This window comes from Corvus moneduloides, chromosome 6 (assembly GCF_009650955.1).
Source record: "Corvus moneduloides isolate bCorMon1 chromosome 6, bCorMon1.pri, whole genome shotgun sequence".
Lineage (NCBI taxonomy): Eukaryota > Metazoa > Chordata > Aves > Passeriformes > Corvidae > Corvus > Corvus moneduloides.
Genome location: NC_045481.1, coordinates 11142618 through 11166909, shown reverse-complemented (window position 1 = coordinate 11166909; position 24292 = coordinate 11142618). Strand labels below are relative to the sequence as shown.

Genomic DNA, 24292 nt, shown 5'->3' with positions numbered 1-24292 from the left:
TCGATGTAGAAAGCAAAACCTAGACCCAAATCTACTTGCTTTTCTTATGCAAATCTTTTCACAGGATTAGAAGGGAAAGTAAACAGCAGTCCAACCTTAACATCTTTTTTCTTTTTAGAGGCAGCCTGTTGTATAAATCTGAAACAGAAACTGTTTTCATTTGAAGATCAAATAGAAGTTATCTAGTGAAGCTGACAAACAGGGCAGAATCATCTGTTTGCATTTTTGGGGAAAGGATAGCTCTGGTTTTGTTTCAAGACAAGTAACTTTTAAATAATATTTAACGAAATAATTGACCTTGATGTTTAAACTACAACTTCCTTCACGTCATTAAGCTCACTGTTTTTAAAAAAAATTGTTTAGTATCTGAACTCTGGCGTTCATTCTGCTAATCTCATAATAACATTTGTTTCTTGTGGAATTTTGTTTGATGAACTCATTGGTGAAGGAGGAGAGAAAGAGTTCAGAACAACACAAGCTTTACAGCTCATTTATACTTTTTCTCTCTGAAAAATAGCAAAAACACCCATATGCAGGATGACTTTTCAGGAATAATTTTTCAGATGGGTGGATCAAGAAGAAACTTTCTACAGCTGAACCATAAGCCTTGGGACAGACTGTTCTTTTAACATGTATTCTGACTTTTTAAAAATACTGTGGTCCTTGACTACAAAAAAATGATTTTGTGGAGTTTTTCCTTATGATAACTAGGCTCTGAGTCTGCTTTTGAAATGTGAGAGAAATTGAACTAACTCCATAAAGTGTGTCTATCACATAAAGCTTTTAGGACAGCCTGATTCACACTATATCCTGCTCTTTTTTCACCTGACAGATTTCCAAATGCAGAAAGAGGCACATATCTGGGGACTGCTATTATCTAAGCTAAATATGTACATTTTGGATAAGTTCTATTTTGTTTGAATACTCACAGTTTCTGTTTGGGGATCTTAAGCATGAAAGGATTCCAGTGATGTGCATTTTATTAACTATCCATCATTCTTTTTACATGCACAAAGGTGCATAGACATACACATTTACTAGTCTCTCTGCTCTGCAAGACTTCAGAAAATTACATGCAAAGTTATTTCAAATAAAAGCAAACAAGCAACCAGGCAACATACACATTACCATACAAGAAAATAGGGAAACAAACATGGTGGGGAGAAATAAAAGCAATAAATGAACAGAGTTTAACTTAAATTTTATTTGTTTGTAAATGAAAAATACTATGGCAGCAGTGGAATTTTTTCCAGTTATGTGATCCTTGAATTACAAAACACTGATATCTACCAAAACACTGTTGTGTACCCTGCACGTTGTGTACTCACACAAAGATGAAAGCTCTTCCTTTTTTCCTGCTGGCACACTTTTTTTCTCTCCAGTGAGTTCCTACTTTCAACATGTGGACATATGAGAAATCAGGTTGCTTTCCTCCCAACAAAGGACACATAGTTAACATTTCCACTGATAAACAACGTTTGAATTCCCACCACAGGGTACAAACTGTCAGCTCAATAATGTTTAAAGACCTGGAATCTAGAGAGCACGGTGGTGTTACACAACTGGAGATGTGACATTATCTGGCAATCTGAGCAGGGTCACACTGGTCATGGGACAATACAAATTCTGTGTCAGACATCGTGTTGCTGAAGGTTGTCTCAACTTCACACGAGTGTCATGCAGTGCAAGCATGAATAAATTGTCAGAGTCATCTCCCATCTCATCATTACCCTCTGTCTCTTCTTCCCCTATGGCATAATTGGCATAGGACATCCCTCAGAGCATCTCATTGCAGTCCCTCAAGCTCCTGTCCCCAAGTGACTAACTGGTGACAAGCTGTGTGTGACACAGAGCTGCACCTGCGTCACAGCAATGATGTGTTTGCAGGAGGTACAGCCATGGGGCACCTTCTGTTCCCCACTTAATAAAATCCCCCACTGTGACTCAACACCAGCAAGTGAAGGGAGAAGGTTATTGTGCAGCTCCCCTACACAGGTTGCCTCTGTGCCTGCCAAGTTACATTTTTACCACTTATGCAGCTACTGCTCTTCACTTTTAGATGGAATTAGAACATGGCACCTGGGCATGGCAGTTCTTGACCTAAGATACTACAGATGCTACATCAGAGTAGCAGCTGTTGTTCAGCTGTAGTTACTTGCAGAAGCTACTGGCTCTACTATTTTTTTTAATTATTTTTATATTTTTTTATATTATGAGGTACAAGGAAAATAGTACAACAACTCAGCAGTGAACTGGGTGTTGTGCCTGCTACAAGTCACATCAGACCTACAGCCTGTGTTTTTGGGGCACGCAGTCGACACCTAAGCTGATACATATTTTTCCAACAGCCAAACATAGCTTGCAGCACACGGGCAGAGACAGAAGATGGCATTTCTTTCATACAGGGCATACATGCTCACTCCATCTTCTGTTTTTCTGATGGTGATTTGTGAAAAACCAACCTGGCATATTGCCTCAGCCCAGGGACTAAACTTCACCTCCTCAGCACAGGTGTTAAGCAGGCAGCTGTGCAAAACCAGGCTTCTCTGTGAGACTGAATGCACTGTTCTTCCCTGTTCTCCTGAGGATGATTTACCTTGAGACTGTGCTGGACCGTGGGAATTCTCTCACCCCAATATTTATATCAACGCCCCTCACTCTTGTTTTGGGAACCAGAAACAGTGATTGTGTCCTAAATTTCATCGGTCTCTGGTTATCTTGCTTTAGAATCTTCTATCCTAAAAATCTTTTCTTACAGTTATTCTTTGTATCCTCTGCTGAACTGGTTCAGAGGATTTCTGCACACTGCAAGACAGGCACTGAATATTTCCACCTGTGCTAAATTCAGTCGTTCTTATGGAGATCATGTCAGTCAACTTGTAAAGAGCTTCAGGTTCTGTAGGTAACATGAGCTTAAACAGTATCTGCCTGGATACATCTCCTTACGTTTTCCCCCAAACATACCTGCGGGTCTGTCAGAGAACCCTGGGGAAGCTGTAACCACAATGGAGGCACTAAGAGTGTGAACCCAGAGAGGATTAAGACTGCTAACCACTGCAGCATGTCCCTGCTGCCTGCGCCTTACTAAAGCACAAAAGTCTTGTGACTGGCATGTCCTCCACTTCACTGGGTTATACGACACATGCCAGAAAATGTGTCAACCCACTCCCCAACTCTTCAGCATTATTAGCCTGGGGAGGGAAACACAGCCAAAGAACACGCACACAACTTTGACAGGTTCTGCCTAATCCACCCACATAATGACATTTCTTATGCTAAGTGCCAGAGCGGTGTAGGGAGGCCACTGTCTGTACCAGCTGCTGGCAAGTCAAAGTTAGTTTCATGGTTATGTTTAAGATATAGCCTGATGTTTCATTAAGAAGTCTTTGTCTCCCGCGGTGCAGCACTCAGAGAATGACATCAAAAGCCTTCCTAATTCACCCTCTGGGTCATCTGATTATAGGCATGGCACAGAGCCATGCTGCCCCAGGAGACCATGAGTCATGATGACATCCATGACTCTCCTCTTGTTCCATGGAAGGAAGTAGTGTGCCCTCAGCATGAAACAACCAGGAGTAGATTACATCCTTCCTCCTGTCAGCTTAGCCCCACTGGCTGTTTGGGCAGGTATTGGGGAGGCAAAAGCAGCCTCTGATTTCCCAGCCTTACTTCTCCCCACCCCTACCTCAGGGAAGCTGTTCCTCCCCATGCTGGGACATGCCATGTGGGCAAACCACATGAGAGGGTTTTGCTCAGCCAGGAAAGGAAGAGGACTCTCTGAATCTCTTCTCCAGTGTGGTGCAGTTACATCACGTGGTGAAACATCCATCCCTCCTCCAACAGTCCAGGCGTATCTGATCATGAGGATGCTGTGTGTTCTCCATCCCTTGGCATTTATCCTTGCAATTAGTCTATCTGTTTCTGATTTATTTATTTTCAGGCAGTCTTCTGCACCCTTGCTCCCTCATTTGGGCACATGGGGCAAACCACAGACTTGCCCTTAAACTACACAGAAAAATAAAATCAGAAACAGACTAACCACAAGAATCAATAGCAAGGGGCAGAAAGCACATGGTTGGATACTGGAGCTTCCTTCAGAGATCCATCTGCATCAAAATGTGATGTAACTAGGCTGACATACCACATCTGCAAAAGGGGGTAACAGATTCGTCTTCGTAACCTGGCTGGCAGGGTGAAACTCCGCTGGCTCGGAGAAGCCAAGGCATGTTTAAAAATCACTTCTAAGGAAGAAAAATAAGTCCATTTCATGTTCACAGAGCTGAAGCAATCACTTTCAAGACTGACGTGATTCCTGTTAATGTTATTGTTACTTCCTAGAATTTAGGCTTGAGTTTGGCAGAAGTCGAGAAGCCAAGGCATACACAGAACCATTTGTGAGAATCAGTGTGTCTGTGTGCATGGGCCAATTCTTTTCTGAATAAACACCAGTCCCTGGGCTGCTGGGTATAGTGTCGATATAGGATGGCAGTCAGACATGTAGGCTCATACCCATGAGGCAAGGCTATTTAGGGATGCAAGTTACCTTTTCTCCCTACAAATAAACACAACCAGATGATTTACCACACCTCTCAGTGCCATTAAAATATCTGTGTTACATTCCAACTGTTCCATGTTTGTGTCCCAAAAGTAGCATCATTGCCTGGGAGAGAGTATCAAGGCATTAATCAAAAATAGATGAGCAGTACAAGAAATGAAGGAAAAGCAGAAGAGTATAAATATCTTCCTGCATATCCAGAATACAGGGGCTGTCTGAAAACCTTGTGATTAGAGTCAATACACTAGATCCAGCCACACAGACAGTGTGCACTGCTGTCATTCCTATACTGTACATCTCATTTGATACCCTGTGATTCTGCAGCCCTTCATCAGGTGAACGATGTGAAGTGGTTGTTCATGAGATAGATCAGACAGTACAGAAACCCTCCAGACAGAAACCTCGGCTTGTTTCTGACTAGGAAGAATAAATCTTTTCTTTTGGAATCCGTAGAAATACAGACGCAAAAGCAGGACACGGATAAATGAGAGAAGATAAGGTGTTGCTCCTGCAAGCAGAACATCCTGTCTTCAGAATGGGTGAGTACTTCCAAACTTTCTAAATATTTAATTGCCATCCAAGTAGATCATAGATCTGCCCCTCTCCTTCCCAGATACTTTCCAGCATTCTAAGCCATAATAGAAGAAGGCGGAAAGCAGAAGTTTGCTTTGAAAGGGAGATTAAAAAAATAAAGGGGAAAAAAAATAAACCTGAGGATGCCCTGAATTCTGTAATCAACCTCCTGGACACTGCCACAGAATTTCGTACAGCTCCATGAAGATATGGCTGATTTTCGTTGATCATTAGCAGAACCTGAGGCAGCTGTATAAACAGCAGATTTCTACACCTACAGGTCTTCATTCGTTTCCTCCAGTGAGGTTTTTAATTTGACTGGCAGCTAGCCTATCTGGGCAGCTGATAAGAGAAGAAAAAATTCACCCTCCAGTCCTTGCATTGCCACTGCCTTTCCTCTGGTTCTCATCATAGAAATGTACAAAGAATTAAAGAGCTCTCAATACATTTGTAGCCAAATATTTACCCTAAGTGAGGTAGATTATATTTGCTTATTGTACCCATTGCCATGCTGGCATGTGTTCAAGACTGTCTAATTCCTTGGAGTGCTATTGAATGGTTTAAAAAACCCTTTGTTTATAATAAACTGTTTGCCAATGAGTGCACATCCAGTGTTTTCCAGGGTATAGGAGTTCCAGAGCTCACACGCCTGGTGTTTGGGCACTTGGTGTTGTCTCACTTCACAAACAGAGCACTGGGGACAGTTCTGGGATGCAGCCAATTTACCTTAGTCTCTTGGAGGGTTATTAAGAGTATTTGGAAATTCTCTTAGGCATTTCATGGAGAGAAAATATAATTAAACCATGTTCAGAGGAAACATTCTTCAAGGAAATACAACTTCATCTTAATCAGCTTTCTTTTTTGAGAGCATACTTATTTTGACAACATTTTTAATGGAGACAAATTAAAATATTATTTACAGTAAATTATATTTAAATTCTTGTTTTCCATAAAGTGAAAACATATAAGTAGTTCCTTGTTTTGTTTAATCTTGTATTGAACTTTATATAGCATTCATATATTTAACATTTCTCCTACTAAATTGAATATTTTAATATCATTATAACTTTTGGGCTTTCTGGTGTGAGAATGATTTGACACTTATGGAACACTTCCACCATGCCAAATATATTTTCTTGGAATTTTCAGTCCCTGAAAACTTCACCACCTTCTCTTTTTCCCCAAGTGCTGGAATTTCCCATAGGATGGAAATTCTGTTTACTGACCAGCTCTGCTAAAATTTCTTTCTCTATCAAAAAGAAAGGGGGGAGGATGTCACAAATACACAACTGTAAACTTGTCAGGCTGCATTTCTTATTGTTGGCTCATATGTTGCCCTCTTTTGGTAGCTTTTGTATTGTACTACACATAAAATATTTAACAACTGCTGTAGCAACTCAATATCCAAAGGAGACTGAGTGCTGAATGTTAGAAGTAAATAAATGCATGAAAAGAGCAGTAGGTTGCAAGTTTGGCAAGTAAAGATCTTATAGAGACATCCTGTTGGGAGAGGAAAAGCACTAGGGAATTAATAAAGCAGTACAACATAAATCTGTACTGTAGAGGTTAATGAGAAAGAAGAAAAAGAAGAAAGATCTGTAGATACTCACGTGAATAATTTAACCCTATATCCTGACTTCAATCCTATGATGAGAAACCCAACTTTGAAAAATCTGTTCAGTCAAGATTTGTAAAGGGAAACTCTGCCCTAATCATCACTCATTTGGTCTTTCCCTGTTATTTATTTCATAATCTATGAAAGGGTTTTATTAAATTCTTGTGGGTATTGACTAGTAAAGCCCAGAAAAGTGCCTGCTAATTTTCCAAGACTAAATCCCTACCGAAGTCAACACTTTCTTCATTAATTTATTTCTGAATGATGAAATTAAATATGCAGTGATTTGCTAATACTATCTACAAAATCATGTGATACTTACAGTATTATAAGCCTAGAATAATTATTTAAGAAAAACCCTGAAGTGTTAATTTTTCCAGAAGAGAGTTTTTTCCTACTATTTCTGAGTAAAAATTCCAAAAAACCCCTTCTCAGTCTGTGCCAATGATTAAGAGTCTAAAGAGATGGGTATTCATCTCAACTTCCCTAAACAACTGAGTGCTAACTCCCCCAAAATACCATTCTTAGAGAACAAACTGCTCTCTACTTCAGATAATTCTCAGTTATAAGCACAATAAACGGTTACACAGAAGAGATATTCCCACCGTATCTGTGATCCTAGTTCAGCATTCCACAGCCCTGTTCTTTAAAGATTAATTTTCTTTGGTTTGAAAACCAGCACCAGGAATTCAGGAACTCACAGGAACTGTTTTATGAACAGTCACAGAGACGATTTCAGAGCTCAGAAGGGAGCTGTTCCTCCCACCTTGAATTGTGAAGGTTCTGTGGCAACTATAGGAATTCTTGGGATAGGGAAGAACTCCCAGCCTTCCAATGTAAAGACATACATTCTCTGGTGCTCTATTCAAACCTATCCTAAAACCCCCAGCAATATGATCTCCACTTGAAAGACCATCTGACAGCCTTCCAATTTTCACCTTAAGAAAAAGTACATCCAAAAGGCATGATTTCACTGCCATCCTCCCTCTGTTATATAATGTTGTCTGGTTTAAGACTTTGCAGACCTTTGTTCCATGCCTAAGAACGCAGAAGCCCAGCCTTATGGTAATAAATGACTGCCTGCTGATTTTGATGAAGCCAATATGCACCTCTTGGTGGCCAAGGGCTCACAGACTTTGGTCATGTTTCCTCACAGATCTAACCAAACCCCTCCTGCTCCAGGCTAATGAAGTGCTTTAACATGTTCACCATTTAATCTGATACGTAGTTCCTTTGTTAAAGCCATCTAGCAGGGCTGTAAAGGGAGCTGTAAATCTGCAGCACAGCTCATACAGTTTAAGTTAAGTTTATGCTTAATGAGATGTTTGGTTTGAGCCTGAGTCTTTCCCCCAAGTGTTTTTTCCAGCCGTTGAATCGTTGTGGGATTTCTTCCAACTCCTTCTAGTCAGTCAGTGGTGGCAATATTGAACAGATTTGAATGTAATAGCACAGATCTTTTACACAGGCACTCTTACCTCCTTTCTTCATAGTACATATCTGTACATGCACAGCTTTTATAACTGCAAATTCATCTCTCTCCCCCTCTGGTCTTCATCTCTCTGGGCTTCTCTCCACTATACCTTGAAACTCTATCAGAAATACTGATGGCCAGTATATGTATATTCCAATAAGTCCTGGGTTTGTTTTCCCTTTTTTTTTTTTTTTCCTGAATTATTTGGGTGATTTTGTGCTCAGCTTTCTAATATCTCCCATTCCTTTGATATAATTTATCTGCTGTCCTCTGTTTGCATTCTTTCCTGGTTTAGTATCATCAACACATTTCACTGTTTTGCTGTTTACCTCTACTTTGAGATTACCATGGAGATATTAAATAGAACAATGTCTGTCAAAAGACCCTGACATGACCCACAAGACATTTCCACAAGCTACAACAATTGATCGTTGCTCTTTGTTTACATTCTTTCTCCCATTTTAGTCTACACAGCAGTGTTCCCCGCCAAAACAATTGAAGTTCTTTCTCTCAACATGAATACCTGAAGCAGTATCAAATGACATATTCAGTGCTCCATATATGCACTCATCCACATTCCTATATGTTGTGTATCTCTCTGTTCACTCACTTACCATACTGTTCACTCACTTATCATACTGCCTTGCTTGCTGAGTGCCAACTTGGAGCATCCTGACCATAGCCTACAGCCTTGGTTCCCGAATCTGTAATATACAGAATTTATATACTGCATACTAGCATGAAAGGCACATACAATAAGTTTTACTTTTTATTAGACCATACTAGTTGCTGTTCCTGATGCTGTTTGCCTCAGTTTCCTTGGGATTAGTTGCATGACTTAGCTGTAAGAAATAAACAGAACTTGGCCTAAAATATTAAAGACATTGTCCTTGATTTATTACCTTTGAGGTCAGAAATGACCATTAACTATCCTGTATAACCTTCTCAGTCACAGGCATTACCCCATTCCCTATATACAGAGCCCAAAAATTTCTGCTTGGCTGACATGTGTTTTCCAGAAAGGGATTCAATTTTGATATGTACACAATTGCTTTCTTGGGCAGTTTGTTTCAGCAGTTCATCACACTTACTGCTACAAATCCAAGCCTTAACACTTGCTTAAATTTACTTGGCTTACATTTCCACCCACTGATTCTTGTAATATATTCATCTGATGTAAGACACTTCTTTTCTTGTTGTGAAGGTAATTATACACTGTAATCCAGTCATCTCGTTTTGGTAAGGGAAACAAAACATACTTTCCAATCTGCAAGTGGTTCGTATGCTTTTTCTCCCACCCTTTTTCAGACTTCTAGCACCCACTGTGCTGCAACACACCCCAGCCATGTAAGTCAACTCATATATCCCTGCTAACTTGTTCAAAGAAGACATTATCCCTTTTCCACACCATCAGATTGAATCCTGTGTCCAGTTGCTTTCCCACAATGATACCATGGACTTTTCAAGCACCACCCTTGGGATATGATTTCCATTGCATCAATACAGAAACCGTTTGTGCATGATTTAAAATTCATTTTTTCTGCAGAGGTCCTGCTTACTGAATATGTGCTGCTCCACCTTCAGAATTTGTTTATCATTCCACCAATTTTAATTTCCTCCCTAATTTACTAAGCATTGTTTAACTAGGGATGTATTTGTCTCTCAACCATTAAGGACAGTTCCGTGGCCTGCCAAGCGTAACACCCATTTCTGCAAACTCTCTTTCCAGAGTTTTTCTTCAGAGCTGACAGCTGCTTTTTGACACCTATCAGTTAGTTCTTAATCCACTCAGCAGTCACTCAATATCTATCGTACAGCACTCGTTTTTATTAAATGCTTAAACAGAGGAGACAAACAAGTGTATTTGAATGCTGAAAAAATGGATGCAGAACTTAAACCCTGGAAAGTGTTAAAAAGCCTAATCCCAACTGGTGCCTAAACACTTATAAGCACGCAGACTTACGTGACTCATTGTAGGTCCATAGTTATGAAACCTCATGCTTTGTATATTTTTTTGTTTCTCTTATCTATGAAAGACAAATCTTAGACTGTTGGATAGACCACACATTGTCTTTTGTACTCACACACACAAAGCTTTCCTTTTGTTTCTCTGCATCTCCACAGGTAACTATTCTTTTTCAAAAATAATTGGCAATGTCAGTGTGAATCTTTTAGATACTACTTGTCATATTATTGAGTTCAGATTATGCAGCTTTGGTGACTTTCATCCATATATTCAAATATTCCCTCATCTGTTTCTATCAATAGGATTTATTTATTTGTGTCACAGTGTTTCTTTCTTGTTAATTGCTTCAAGTTATTTTATGTAATTAAAGACAGATGGTAAAGCAAAGTTCACTATCTCATCCATTTGTTAATCGTTGGTTTATGCAGCTCTATAAATGTAGCAGGGATGTTATGATTTTGGTGTTTTGTGTGCTGTGCTTTAAATTAAATACTGGGACCAATTCCGAGTTACACTGAAGCCAATGACAAAAGCTGCCATTGACCAGGATCTCACAGTGGGAGACCATGGATGAGGAAAGCTGTGAGCCAGCTCAGTGTGGTGTTTACACTTTACAGAGGCACACAGCTCACTCACTCCTACACCCAGGTCTCACCACGGACCTTTGCATCAACAGCTTCCACAACGTGTCAGGTGCAAATGAGCAGCCAGGTCAGGGCACTGATGAAGAGCTTTATGGAAACCCATCACTGGTTTCAGCATTCTTTGGGCTTTTTCTATTTAAGGGGAATTTTTTTTTCCATATGCGAGGGAGCAAAACATCTGTTTTCATTAAGGACATCTTGTTCTTCAGATTAGAGGAAATCACCAGAAAAGGAATAACAAACAAAAGCCTCCAGAGGGAAAAGAAGCCCGCCACGTGCTCCCTTGGGCAGCCATCTTGAACTGATCCAGAGCATTGGCAGCCTGGGAGCAGCCCAGCCGGATCCTGGATCCCAGCACAGATCCCTCTCTCCTGCACAGTCCAGGCACCACTCACTTCACACCCAACCTGTTCATGGGCTTATTTTACCCCAGCTAACTTTTACCTCCAGATCAATCTGGAGAGTGCTCTCCTTGCCTTGCAGGCTCTAGCATACTTTGTTATTTTGATGCCCTTATCCTTCCTCTTTCATAAAAAAAAGGTTCATGGCATTCTTGCTGGTTTGCCTGTCCATCCCCCGTGCTCCCACACTGGGCAAGTACCTTCTGCACAGGCACCAGCAGCAGCAAGGGGTTTCTAACCAACTTACTTGCTCCCATCTTTCAGTCCAACAAGCAATTTGGCTTTATCTGTTTTGACTCAGTACGAGCCCGCTCCTATTGTTTCTCACATTCTTGCATTTCCACCACAGTATGTGACTGACAGAAAAGCAATTCCTCAATTAGACTACAAGGGGTGTGCTGGGAATCGCAAGTCAGCCTAAGGATTTATGTGCTAGACCAAATTATTGTAACTGACACAACACTTCCAGCAAGTGAGTTGGGAAATACCAGAATCTCCCCCATCCCCTCACCACCACCACCCACTCCCCCCCACCTCCACTCCCCCTTTCTTCCTTGGGAAAGCCAAATTAGAGAGAATAAGGATTCCTCACCGCTACTGTGAGTCATGCTCACATTGAGCACATGGCTGGTGAGGTCAGCAACAAGGGTTACTGGACTTGAACTACAGAAAAAATGGATTTTTCTAAAAGGCATCACAGTCAGAGCAACATGAAAGAAGAGGAATACAGAAGCCACCAAGGCCCCTAAACCAAAGGTGAAAGGGAAGCACAGACGGACTTTTCAAAAGAATGAGCAGACAGGTGGCATGGGACACTGTGCCCTTTTATTCACCTACCCTTTTGCCCCTTATCATAAGCTTTTATTTCCTCACCATGAATGTTCACCAAAACATCAAATTCTCCTATTTTACTCAGTCTAGGATGGGATTTTTAAAAACGTTAGCACCACCTATTCTGGGGAACAAGCAGAGAAGCACATTTGAAAATAACTGAGTAACTTCTGCCAAGCAGGTGTCATGCATAAACCCTATTTAAAATTCAGACATTGAACTTTAAGCACATTTTTAAGTCCTGATAGAGACAATGCAATTTAAGCAAAGTGTAATTCATTCATGACTGAGTGCTTGAATCAGGTCACAAACAATGAAGGATTACCTGCACCAGCAGTCCAGCTGTGGACTGTGGGGTGGCACTTAAACTGCTGAATCTGCTATAGCAAGTGGTTTTTTCCTTTTACTCATTTTTACTTTTTCTTTTTCGCGTGTGTTCCTGTAAAACAGGTTTCATCCTTCAGGAAACCATCTGTATTTGGCACCTATTTGGCACATTTTTACCTATTGTAAAAAAATGACAGTTGAAAATTCCAAACTGCTTTAACTATATAGAAAAAAAAATCTTCTAATTTGATGCTGAAACAGAACTTAAAATATTAAAGGTTGATAGTTCTTTTTTTTATTTCTTTTCTAATTGTTAAATGCTAAAGCATCAAGCAAACACACTTTACAGTCTATTGCATCGGGCTCTTTTTCAGTAGGTTGGCTCCTGCCAACAGCAGGTTCAGAACTGCCAGTTCTAATTAAAAACTTTATTTTAAAGATACATTTCACAGTTTATTCATGGCACCCTGAGAAATTTAAATTACTGGATTGAGCAAATGGATACAGTTTCTTTTCTATTGATTCCCAAGTAATGGCTTTAATTAATTGTTTCAGCAATTCACGATTGATATACTGTGGCTGTTGAAATCAATTTCTTCTTTTAGACAAGTCACCCAGAGTGGATTCCCCTCATTGTGCCTATTTCTTTGCACAGGATTCAGCTACATTTTATTTTCTTTTTTAATTTTGTATTGCATCAGTCCAAAAATGGCCAAGGATTATTCTCCCCTCAAGAATTTCAGTGACAAATCCTTTCAGTAGTCTCAGTTGTAATAGAGAGACAATTGCCATCAAAAACTCTGTATAAGTAGCATTGTGAAATCTCTGATTTATAAACATATTGCATAGCAAAAACTATTTTGATAAACCATGCTTTTCCCTGCTATGTCCAGCTCTCTGGTTGCAGAAAAATACAAGTGAAACAGTCTTCTGCCTTCTAGATTTAGTGGGAAAATAGCGCCTTCAAGAGCTGAACACCAGATCTAGAAATGCCACGCCTATGGGTGGCTAAATTTTACTGAGGCTTATTTCTGTGCCACCTCAGGCACACATTGAGTGGAATTGCAAAGGAGAAAAATGTAGCCTAGGCTTTTGACTCATCATGTTTTTATAACCATTAATCAAATGCACAGTATATATTCTACTTCAATGACTGCCACTTGTAATCTTGTATCCTTTATAAACTTTTCAGATTAAATATATAGATTGTATGTTCTATTAGGTGATGAAATAATATATCATATCTTTATTTTATTATTTGGTGATCATTAGCTACTCTAGAGCATATGAACAGCAGCAAGTCCTCCAAATATCTTGTACTGAGAGTATCATATCAGAAAATATCATTACAATTCACTAGAGCCCTATCTGCATTCTCACAATGATATAAATACACCTCAGATTCTTAGTGAAGTCAGATGCTTGCATTTACCAACAGGTTTTAAGCAGGAAATAGGCTAGAGATTCCTTAAGAGTTTCAGACTACAGGCAGCATCTTCCTAAGTTTTGTCATTGAGACTCACCCCTGCTTTCTGATCACACAGAAACCTTCTGGTTTTGGTCGCTGAATAACAGCCCTGAGGCAAGCAAAACTGTTAACATTTGAAAGTGCTAGCTAGGAAATATTTAATGCATTTTTAGCTACTTTTAGCACCATTAAACTGTTGGGAAGAAAAAAAAAAACAAATCGCAAACAAACAAACAAAAAAGAAGTCAATCCTATCTGATGAGCCAGGTCTTCTACAAACCTCCAGCAGACTCTCCCCAGACCTTTGTTGGTCTACAGACCATAGCTTCAAATCCACTGCAGTGTTAGGGCAGCTGAAAGCTCTCCACACCTGCATGTGTCTTTTTACAGTAAGAGCTGGATCTGGCTTGAAATGCATGATAAAGAAAGACATATAATTTTGACTTAAGAGACATTTAACAAAACCACCAATATATTCTCTTAATTCAAAGCAGGAATAGGAGGAACATCTCCAAATCCAAAGAATGTATTATATCATCAACTCCTTGTTTTTAAGTGGTTCCAAATCATCAAAAAGATTGCGTAAGAGCAGCTGATTCCCAATATAGATATCCTTTTCTTGGGCACAAATTCATGCCAAGACCCTGGCTGAAATTTTACAAGCGTCTCAGATTGTACTTTAAATAATAGCTATTAGTCATAAGGATTGGCTACCTTTCTTTTCTTTGAAAAGAAGCTATAAATGTATCATCATTTATTCATTTCTGAAATCATCACATTGTTCTCCAAAAGGGTTGGGTTAAATTTACAAAATTTAGAAACATATGTTGTGGGACGTGTTTAGGATGCTTCTACTGCTAAACTCAAGTTTACGAGTATCTGTCCCATCCCAGTTGTGAATTCTGTGAAAAGTATGTTCAGTCAGAAGTAAGAACTTTTCTGCAAATTTCTGAAGGTGAGATTTCCTCCTTATTTACGTAAAACATTTTCTTCTTGAATAAAAACAATCTGATAATTATTTTTATTCTTGCACTGGTGTACCAGTTCCAAGGTCCAGTCCTTAACTAGGACTCCAAGTTAATAAGTGCTTTATGAACAGGGAGGAAGCAAATTTTCCCTGCCCCAAAGGGTTTGTAATGTAAACTCCTAATTTAAAATTCATTAATTTTACACATCACCTTACATAACAATCACAATGCCATAAAGGAGTGAACACATGCTTGTAATTAAAGCCATGGCAGTCTCATCCCATTGTATGAAAAATAGCTCTATCATAATGGTCCTGAGTTCGTGCCAGAATAGCAGCTAATCATGGAAGAAAGATGATCTAACACTTACAGAACATGAAAATAGAAAAGAAACGTTCTGGTTCCAGCCTATTTTCTCTAGACTTGCTGGGTGATCTTGTGCGTGCTACTTAAGCTTTCCACCCCTCAATTTACCCATGTGCAGAACAGCAATAACAGTATTTATCTGACTCAGAAATGTTTTGTGGGAATAAATTCATAAATCATTAAGTCTCTTACGCACTCTCAACACACTTTCTACACAGCACCCATTACAGACACTCTCAAGAAGCAGACATGAACTACTGATTTTAGCCCCATAATGCTTCTAAAAAGTAGAGGTCAGGGAATATGTGGCAGGAGCAAATAGATCAAACATGATCAAAATCTTTCTATTCCCGTCCTATTTGCATTTCACCTCTAATATGCAATAAGGATAAAGTTAATCAAATTCATTTTGTCACTTCTTGATTTACAACATTTTAACAAATGTATGTTCAGAAACTCAGACCAAGATTTTCTATATAAAACTTGTGGAGAAACTCCTTTGATTCTTAATCTGTATACTGTTAAGAGATATCAAACTCTTTAGAAATTAAAAAGGCCACAATAATACCTTACAAGGAGAGAAATTCTGGTAAATGCTGCTTTGGATGACTTTTCGTCTTAAAAGAATGTGGGAATACTGCTCAGTAGTCATAGCATCACTATGCTTGTACCTAGCAGGAAATGCCAATACTAGATCATCAAGGTCAGTAGTCCCATTCATTGACAAAACCATTCATGATATGAGAATGAATGAAGTGTCTTGAAAGTTAGCAGTCTCTGATTCTCTGTGCAAATTTCACAGTTCAGGACAGAGCCAGTCTATCAGTGGCATACTTTCAGCATGTAATCGTCTGTAAAGTCACGTCCCAATAGAGATAATGAGGTCCCATTCATTATTTGCCAAGAAGTGCAGCAATTTAAGCCTGACTCTCTTCTGCTGGAAAATTAAGTGTTTGAAATTTGGACCTGATCCTACCTTCACTGAAGTCAATGATAGGGCACCACTTGATTTCAAGGGAGCAGCAGCAGACTTTTTGTAATGCAGAGATCACATTAAATTCACTTACCCTTCTCTCACAGAGTGAAAAGCAGGTCATGGGTCTGATGTTTGCAGCAATAATGAGGAGGCTTTAGAAACTAAATGGGATGTAGCTGATTATTTTAGCACAAATTAAACTGAAGTACTAATGACTTACCAAGCATTATTCTTATCTGTTGCACAACCAGCACATGATGATGTCCAGAAATAGTGTAAAATACTTCGTTCAGCAAAAGGCTCAAGGGCTGATACTCTGTTCTCTCCCACTGACATAAATCAGGAGGCAACCTCACTAAAGTAATTGAATTACATAAGACTAAAGTTAGTGAGTGGAGAGTTAGACCTGAAAACGGTCTCTCCAAGCAGTGAAAGGGAAGGTGTCACCTGCCCCCAGCACCATCCATCTGAGTCAAGGACCACCCCAGCCTGCTGTGCTTGTGGAGGGCTGAGCCCCAATAGGGACTGCAGCAGCCCTTCTGTCACAGTCTGTGGTACCTTTGCTCAGGGAAAAAAAGGGTTTGAGACCAGAGAAAAAGTGACTCACTGGGGCCACCCCAAAGGAAGCCACAGGGGAGATCAGGTACTTGGATTTTACCGTGACACCAACTTGTCTCAGTGAAAGCCAGGCCAAGGCACAGGGCTGCTCTGAGCCAGTTTGGCTGGCCAAAGAGCTGACACACAGATTGCAGTGAATACCCTGGAGATAGGCTCTCTTTTTGACACTTGTCCTATCTCCCTGATAAACACAGCTTCCACCAGCAGAGAGGCATTGGCTGCTTCTGACATTGGCTCCTAATTTTCCACATTCAGTGCAAGGTATTCACTTTTAATGCAGTTAAACTCAGATATGTTATTCAACCCGTGGTGAAAATGCAAATTTCTCGGTCCAGCATTCAGCTCCACTCCTCCTTAGCCATGTCACGTTCCCCACTACAACACAGCGATGTGCTCTGTGCACTGCCCTGCCATGTCCCCCTTATTGCTCACCAAGACCCTGCCCCCAATTGCAGGGTGCGACCACAAGTCCCCAGATTGCCCAGAGGAGATCACAGCCCTTGTAACATCCTGCTGTGAGTCGCAGCAGGACACACAGTAAGGCTACAGGTGACCGTACAAGAGCCCATCTGACAGTAAGTCAGGGAGCACTGTTCTAACACCAAGAACCAAAAACCAACCCTTGAGCAGGACTCTGAGGCTGACAGAGCTATGCCCTTCCCTATTCAACAAGTGTTTCTACATTCTGAAGTCAGAGAGACACCGAGAGTATCACCAAACAGCCCCTTAGATCTTTTTACACAAACCCAGTATCACGTCCTAGCAAAACAGCCACTGTATTTCCAAACCAGTAGCATGTTCATCAGGAGACCCTTAACTCATTCTTCCCCTTATGCACAGCAAACACTTGTACTCTATAGCTGTTAGCATCCTCTTTTATGTACAAAAAACTAAAATTAAGATTAATAGTTCCTGTGCAGAAAATCAGCACTCATCATGAGAAACTCTGGCTTATAAAGTTAAGGGGTCTTTTACATAATGAATAAACTGTCCACCAGCATTACATCTTTAAGCAGTATTTTAGCTATTTTATAACTATCTGCAAGTCAGCATCTTACATGGCTCAGAAAAATTAAGTAAATTGAAGACTTAAACTAAATCAATGTTCAGCAGAACTGTAGCCTTATTTTTGGATGCCAAGCCACACTACAGAAAACTTTGTTAGAAAGCAAAGAGAATGTTATTTTTCAACAGAACATGTGTGTGTGTATAAAGGAAAACATTGTTCACAGCTAAAGTTACCCAGAAATACAAATGCAGAAGATTATGAATTCTGAACATCTTGTATGTACTTTAGATTAGGAACAATAACTTTGCATTTTCCTGTAATACCTTACACCTGAGAAGTTTTAATTAGATAACAATAATTAAGTCTGTCTGATAACATCACTGTGATATACATCTTCATTTACAAATGGGTAAATTGAGACTGAAAGTGGTTCTTTGTGCCAATTTGTTCCTTACTCAATCAATCAAAGAACAAAATGGCACACAATTTATGATGTCCTGGCTTCCACTTCACTGGTCAAACTTTTACCAGATCACATCGCATGCCAACAGGACCTCATGCTAACAACTTCATTGTACTTGAGAGTGGGACCCAGAGTTTTCAACTCCATTATAGCAGTAACATTTCATCATTTGTATTCCTATTAGTTTAGCATATACAACGTTTTTACAGCCAAACAAAACAAGTTTAGGAATTCACATATTTTTATTTTAATTATTAATTATATTTTTTCCCAAGAACCTCATTTAAAATGCCATTGAATGTCTTTTTCTCATTTGTCAAAAGCCCCAGTAAATTTATATTCCCCTTTGATGTGGTACTGGATAATTTACTCTTCATTTTCCACATGGAACAAGCCCTGACTAGTTACTAGATGGCAGACATGATATGTCCTAATCCCAGAAACCTGTTTTTTTTACTTCATAGGTCTGTTGAGGGTTTGGCTGTTTTCCTGATCTTGCACATGTGAGCTCCATCTTTCTGCAAATGCATCAGCCAGCCTGCCTGAGCTAGTCACAGGCAGGATTAGTAAAATCAGGCATCTGCAGATGTTAGGCTACCAAAAATGAATACCAGTGTTGTATTTTAGGGGCTTTCATTTGGTGAAGGACTGCAGGACTTGGCAGGGTGAAGGGAGTTGGGATACTCCCACATGATAGCTTATCTGCGTGAAAAGGAGTGGCAGGCTTCATAGGATTTAGCAGCAGCATGGATAATGAGGACAGAGCAGCCTGACCCATGGAAGTGTTGATCAACCACAAGTCCCATTTACTTCAGCACGTTTGTAGATCAGATCCTCAAGGCTATTTGCTTTTTGGAATAAGCCAGTTGTGGTCTGCATCAGCCTTTTCTCTTGGTAGTGGTGGCCCACACCATTCCTTGTTGGCTTTGGCCAGCCATGACCAGCATGGCTCCTGATCACAGACCATGTGACACAGTTATTTTTAGCATATCCAATCTGCAGAGAGACTAAATGCCCAGTTTTTACAAAATTATTGAAATGTCTGTTTCCTCTCATTCAAAGCATTTCTGTCTCCAGGTCCAGCAAACTGCTGCTTTTAACAAACGACAAGTCACCATCTTGCTACTGAGCAGACTGTGCTTGGGAGAAAAGAATCAATCAGACAATGAAAGTGTTAGAGGATTTGCATATTTTATCACTTTTTTTAACTTTTCAGTGTTATTTTTCTGTCAAGAAACCAAAAACTGAAGAACTACATCACAATTACTCTTCGCTTTGACTCACACAAACCAAAAAAAGATGGGTCAGTGATGGCTGTCATGAGCTGCACCCATTACCACTGCTGTCCCTTGGAAGGAGCCTTTGTTCATTTTTCCTCACTTCTGGCTACTAACTAGGAAGGGTCAATAAGGAGTGAATCTTCTTTGAGGTAATCTTCTGCATTGGTTCCCTCTTTTGTATCAGTAGGAAAGAAAAGAAACTAAGCAATACAATATAGAATTCTGACTTACAGAATGCTAAGTATTTTTTTCCCACAGACTTTACTACCTCCCTACATCATTGCTATTGATTTATCTGTTTCACTGTGTGAAAAGCTCATCCTCTACTAGGGTGAATTGCTGAGATATCGTGTACTGCACGATTCATACACTCTCCCAAAGAGCTTATTTGCAGGGTTTTCATAAGGTGAGAAAATAACCTGGCTAACACAACTATAAATGGATTGATTTAAAAAAAAAACTGTGAGTTTTCTAAAAAAATTTTCTGCAACAAATGAGACACAAAGGGGTCTACCCAACCAAATTCAATTGCATTGCAAATTATCTACCTAGCTAGGTACAGATCCCTTCTTTGTTTGATTGAGAATATAGATGTAGGCATGGGACCGCCACATGACTACTTTATTGCAGAGCTCATCTGCCTCCTTCCATTCCCTTTGCCCATTTTCTGCCAATCTGTACTTCCTCCCCACTGCCAAATGCTCCCCTGGTCTACCTCTAAAAATGTAGCCCTTAAATTATCCTGACAAGCTCTATGGACCTGTACAGCAATAAGGAAAATTTGCCTATCAGAGGACTACTTGTCACACACACTGAACTTAGCTCAGAGCCTCATTAGACCCACATATGGAGCTTCAAGGCTATTTGTTTGGGATGGGCTGTGAACTTATCTCAACCAAAGGTAACTCCCATTCACTGGCAGATGGAGGAGGTGGTGCCAGTAACATTACTGGGTTCAGAAATACAACACAGCTTGTCATAACATGTTGCTCTGGCAACATCTGTTAACAGCCCACAGAGCTATGTAGCACTTAAGCCAGATATAGCCATAATGTAGTTTTTTTGCACTGAGCTGCAGCTATTTGTACCTTTCCCAGACAGCAACATGTATTATTTGCTCCTGGCCTCAGAAAACCCCACCGTCTCTTTCAGGGATTATTTCCGTTTTCCTGGCTTTAGACTATGAAGCCATGCCAGGTACATCTCAGTAACAGCCTTTTTGGAGATGTCAAGCTCAGAATTACACCAAATTCCTTCAGACACTCCTGACAACACTCAGCCAGAAGCAGGGTTTGGTCCAGACATCATTGCTTCCCAATCAATGGAGCTAATTTCTCACAGGAACTCCTTCCAGCTTCACCATTACTCCAAATCCTTAACACCATAGCATCCAGTTCCATATACTCTATTCAGCTATGGGGAAGCTGGCCTGGCACCACCAGAAAAGACTACAGAATAAAACATTTTTGCTTTTGAGTTCATAATTATGACCATTTTGATGGTTTACAACTGCAGATGGATTTGCAAAGGCCAACCTACTCTTCTACAAGCAGTGAGGTCATATCAACATGAATACTCTAAGACAAATGTAGTCTATAAAGAGGGTTAGGTGATAGGGAAGGAGACTTTCTTGTGCACCAACAGGATTTTATCACAAATCACAATTTTTTTATACTTTTAGAATTTTTCCTGTTCAGTGCACAAAAGGGGTGACGATTTCCATAGTGATAATTACTTGAGAGTATTTCTGTTGTGATAAGGGAGCCCTTCGGGTTGTCTACAGAGACAAAAGTGAAAAGAGGTTAATGCATGCCACAGCTGTGCCATACCCTTCCTCTGGCTCTAGTAAGCCTGGTGGGTTTTTCCACTGAAACAGCAGGGGATTTTCCTATCAGAAGGCAGCTGGTATCAGCAGATCTCCTAGTTTATCTAGATGTCGCATCTCTTCCAATTTAAATGCTACATCAGTGGTTATTAAGCCTGCGTTGCAAAGAAATAAAACTAAGGAAAACATTCTGGAGGGTGCTCTGTATTCCATTAAAGGATTGAATTTCTCCCTATATTACACTTTTTCCATATGGCTGAAACATGGAGCTGAATACACTCATATACTGCTAGTGGTATAATCCCAGATGGTGACAAATGACATCATTTCAACAGCAACATATAGATCTTTATGACACCAATGCTCAGCCTTGCTCTTGGGATATTCTCTCCAAACAATGAATGACTGGCAGATAACATAATGTTTAACTACTGCCTTCACTTTTGTGCACACTTTATGGCTAACGCTGCAGAGCTACTCGTTCATTAAGTACTCAGCCTTGTAACAGTGTTCAGATGACACAAGATATTCCCCGAGCTGCCAGCAAAGGATCTCCTTTGGCCCACGAAGGTCAACTGTGGTGCACGCTGTGTGTCACTTTCTGTGTGTAAAGATATGCTCTGGCAGGGTAGAAGTGAGCTGATAACGTCTTACCCCTACTTGGGCCCTTCAGCTGCCTCTTGGGGAAGCGTGAAAGGCTGCCAAGCTCAAGATGTGCTGCATCCTGCAATTTGGCTTTCCAGAGAAGAACAACCCCTCCCCCCAAACTCACCCACGCAGTTCTTTACCCCAAGAAGAGGTCATCACAGAAAAAGTAGATAGGAGAGAAAAAGACTGCACACTTGACTGTAACTGCAAAAGAGAGAAGTCCAGAGTCCTCTTGAGATGTTGTGTAAATGGAAAGCAATCTGGGCTGTCTCCATTTTTTACAGAAAGACCTCTGTGCTTTTGTGGACTTCATGGCCTGCCAGATGGAGACAGCTCCAAGTAACACTGAGCTCTTATTGCTGCAGAAAACCAAGGAGAACTATAACCCCAAGTACTGCAGGTGTAGGAGGGAGTACTTGCTCAGATGATGATTCATGTCAGCATCTGAATAAATAAGGTCAGACAGCCAGAGATTATTCCAGTGAAGGGGAGTTGATTTGTTTGGGGGGCAGAAAGGAGGGGCTGTTTGTTTGTTTCGTATCATTACACTGTAACCCTGGCCTACTCTGACCTGTTTTGGGTTTTTTCCCAAGATTTAGTACTCATTTATTTTAATTAAGACCTCAGTTCAGCAAAACATATAACTGGGTGTAGCCTACCTGAACTGGAATAGCTGTACCAAAAGCATAAATCGTAATGTTAGCATACACTGTGTAGTCAGCATAATGTAGCCTTTATAAACATATCTGCAATCTTTTTTAAACTAGATGTCTCCACTACAGACCATTAAAAGTAAAAAATCACTTGCCTCAAAGGGGTGAAAAAGGATTAATTAGTTAGTGCTCGTGCAGCACTGTGAAGATACAAATCGTGGGACTGTGTTATTAGTAAGCAAAAGATGCCAACAGGAAGCAGCATTGTTAAAGGCACGAGGACTAACAATGGTTTTGTTCTCACATTTGTAAATGATTCATCTGCTATTGAAAGGTGTTGGCCTTTCAGCCTAGGAGACTGAAATCCTTTCTTCACCCAAAAGAGCCTTCATGGGCTGTGCATACTTTCTCACACTCCCTCGCTAGTGTTCCTCACTCTTAGCTTATAGATGCTAGACAGTAGCCCATTCTCCATGGCCCTTTTATTGCTTGGCTTCTGCCTCAGCTGCCAAGAGGGGTGCCATTTAGACTCATTGTTATGGTAGCTTTTATGATCTAGACATGGTGTCTAGGATCAGAGACTTCCTTGCAATTTTGCATATGCTGCTGCACTGCCATCAGAAGAGAAGAACTCCTAGTAGCCAAAAATGTGGGCAGAATTCAAAGAAATGACCTACAGATGAAAGGCACCCCATCTGGGCCAGCTAAGCCATCCAGCTCCTGAATGCCAGCTCTTCACTGAATGAAACTGTATTGTGATGTGATGCTCAGAAGGGAAGAAAAAGAAAAAAGAAGCAGTTTTAAAATGTCTGTGGATAACGGCTGTTTAGATCTAGGGCTACAGACATTCAAACCTTGCTTACATAATGTTTCTATCACGCACCATCCTCCCACCTAACTCTCCACCTCATGCCAAGGTGCTGGAGGGAGGTCTTGTTCTTATTTATGCAGCATGAATACAAAATCAGAGAGGGTGGCAGAAACTTTCCACAGAAAGGTATGGTGCCTTGGCATGCTGAGGAAAATAGTAGAGCAGGAACAGCTTGTAAATGAGGGGGAAGAGAAGGATTAAAGGAATTGGAATAACGGTATTCAAGTATTTCCTCAAAAAACAGGATGACTGCAGTCCTTTAAACCCAAAAACTCAGGGAGAAAAATACAGAGAAAAGCATTTTTCGCCCTATGTTTGTTATATTGCTCACTTAGACAAGCAAAATCCTTTTTTACCCCATTGTCCTCAGCTCCTTTTTCACCCCATTGTCCTCAGCTCCTGACACACATATGACCTCTGTCCTCCTTCCTTGCAAACGAAGGCCAGATGAGGAAGGTGGTTTTGTCACCTGGAGTTAATTTATGCTGGTCTCTGCTGTGCCGTGCTGCTGTGTTGGGGTGGAACCTTTTCAGATGTCGGGATGATAGGAGAAAGAAAAACGAAGCTGCAGAGTATGTGTGGCGGGTGGCCGAGTCATCCTATCACCACGTATTTGTGTAGTTTCTTTTAGTGCCATCCAATCTTTCCTTCTGTCCCTAAATGGCCTGTGTTGAAAATGTCCCTGCTTACAGTTGCTCAACTGGAATGAGGACAAATTGTTTGCAGTGGCCCCCTTCCAAATGCTTGTGCTGTAACTTTTGTCT

The 24292-nt window shown here is 40.4% G+C and overlaps 1 long non-coding RNA gene across 1 annotated transcript in view; it reads left to right on the top strand.

The window, feature by feature from the left end:
- The first annotated feature begins 2201 nt into the window (after positions 1-2201).
- The window catches only part of LOC116445146, a 47476-nt gene continuing 25385 nt past the window's right edge, over positions 2202-24292 (top strand). The window contains exon 1 of the long non-coding RNA XR_004240667.1: positions 2202-5094. This is a non-coding gene — a long non-coding RNA (uncharacterized LOC116445146). The remainder of the gene's footprint in view (positions 5095-24292) is intronic.